The sequence below is a fragment of the Triticum dicoccoides genome, chromosome 5A (genome assembly GCF_002162155.2).
Source record: "Triticum dicoccoides isolate Atlit2015 ecotype Zavitan chromosome 5A, WEW_v2.0, whole genome shotgun sequence".
Taxonomy (NCBI): domain Eukaryota; kingdom Viridiplantae; phylum Streptophyta; class Magnoliopsida; order Poales; family Poaceae; genus Triticum; species Triticum dicoccoides.
The window spans coordinates 197,394,829-197,397,293 of record NC_041388.1 but is presented as its reverse complement, the minus strand read 5'-3'; positions in this window follow the sequence as shown (position 1 = coordinate 197,397,293).

Sequence of the window (2,465 nt, the reverse complement as noted above, 5' to 3'; positions counted from 1 at the left end):
GCCCGGGCCGCGCTCCGGCGTCCCTCCGGCCGGCACGCGCCCTCCTCCGCCTCCTCCTCGTCTCCAGCCTCCTCCATCAACTCCTTCAACCTCTCTCCGATGAGCCCGGCGAATCTTGATTCGTGTGCCCGACCCCCAGATCCAGATCCAGTGAGAAAGGTTGACCCCCAAAATTTCCCTAAGTCCCAAAATATTTGCATTCTGGTCCCCTGTTCATCGTGCCATAACTCCATGCATATAGCTCCGTTTTGCGTGTATAATATGTCAAAATGTTCATCATGATGTCCTCTTCATTTCATTCTATTGCACCATGCTTGTTTGGGTCCATCTTGATGCCTAAAATTCTATTTCAAGAGTGCTATATAATGTTAGTTTCTGTTTCTTAACAGATTATGGACATTTGTCATTTTTTCCATGTTTAATGTGTGCCTCCTATGAACTTGAGCCCTACATGTGTTTTGGGCTATGCCATGCCATCTTTACAGGGGTGTATGCCATGTATTTTTGTGGTCTATGTGGTGAGTAGCACAAGCATGCAAAGTAGCTCTCGTGATGGTGCTGATTTCAGGGACTTCGAATTCTTCTAAGTCATTTCCCTAATGTTATTTTTATGCCTTGTATTCATGTTGCTATAGAGTGATCCATACCTCTTTTGAGCATGTTCAGTAAGGATGATTTTGAGATATTGTTATGTTCTATCCATCCATGTGTTTGTTTGCAATTATGGCATACCCTAGCATGCCTCAATCTTGCTCTACTTGTGCTATAAAATGTTCCTGGCAGATTGTTTACGTGTTAATCAATTTTGCCGAGGTTGTTGTAGTTGATCCATGCATGCTATGAGATGGTTCTTGCCATGGTTAGCTTCTTGAACGTGTCTTCTTGCTGGGTGTATGCTTAGTTTGTCATGCAATGCCTTGTGGTGAGTGCATCGAGCTCGCAAACATGCCTACGTAACTCTGTTTTTGACATGTCCAGTTTTCTGCTAAGTCCGAATCTGTTAACGAAACTTGCTATGTTTACATGGGTGCCATCATATCTTCTGATCCTTTTTGGCTTATGGTCATTAAGGGACTTTTGTTATATGCTTTGAGTAGTTTCATGCCATGCCTTGCTTTGCCTTGACATGTTCCTGTAGCATGTTTTTATCTTGCTCTAAACATTACTTCCTGATGTTAATTCCTGGCATGTTGTTATTTTCACTAAGTCTGTGAACCTGATATCTTTTGCACTTTTGCCATGCTTGTTTGAACCTTCTATTGTGTGATTTAGCCATAGCTCAGTGTTCATCTTTTGTCAGGCATCTTGAGTGGATCACTGCCATGTGCTTTGTTGCTATGTTAGAGTGCAGTAGCTTATTTTCTTGATGCATTTTAGATAGCATCATGCTGTTAATCGCAAAATAGCGCCATTATTGTTTTGCTTGCCATTTGGAAACCGTGCATCCGATTTCGGTGATCTTTATATCGATTTCGACCAAAATCAACTCATATTTCCAACGACGCTCTTGGTTTGCCAAGTTGAGGCCTGGTTCACTCTTTCCCTTCTGAAGCACGCATATGCATTGCATAGTACATCCCACATATCATGCCTTGTTTTGCATCATGTTGCTTGCGCATTGCACCGTGGTTGATTGTGGTTCCCTTTGCTTGTGTTCTTGCTTTGGGTATAGCCGGGATACGAGTACGTGATCGAGGAACCCGTTGAGTACGCTTACGAGGATCAAGCTTACGTCAACTTGGAGAACTTTGCAGGCAAGATGACCATACCCTCGAAATCACTTATATCTTTGCTTGCTAGTTGCTCGCTCTATTGCTATGCCTATGCCTCGATTCCTACCACATGCTTTATCCTGCCTCCCATATTGCCATGTCAAACCTCTAACCCACCTTGTCCTAGCAAACCATTGTTTGGCTATGTTACTGCTTTGCTCAGCCCCTCTTATAGCGTTGCTAGTTGCAGGTGAAGATTGGAGTTTGTTCCTTGTTGGAACATGTTTATTGTTGGGATATCATTATTATATCTTGTTTACTTTAATGCACCTATATACTTGGTAAAATGGTGGAAGGCTCGGCCTTATGCCTGGTGTTTTGTTCCACTCTTGCCCCCCTAGTATCCGTCATACCGGTGTTATGTTCTTTGATTTTGCGTTCCTTACGCGGTTGGGTTATAATGGGAACCCCTTGACAGTTCGCCTTGAATAAAAATCCTCCAGCAAGGCCCAACCTTGGTTCTACATTTTCCTAACAACCTATAACCTTCCCTTGGGTTTTCGCGAGCCCGAGGGTCATCTTTATTTTAACCCCCCAGGCCAGTGCTCCTCTGAGTGTTGGTCCAAAACGAGTAGACCGCGGGGCCACCTCGGGGCAACTGGAGGGTTGGTTTTACTCATAGGATGTCTCATCCGGTGTGCCCTGAGGACGAGATACGTGCGACTCCAATCGGGATTTGTCAGCACATCGGGC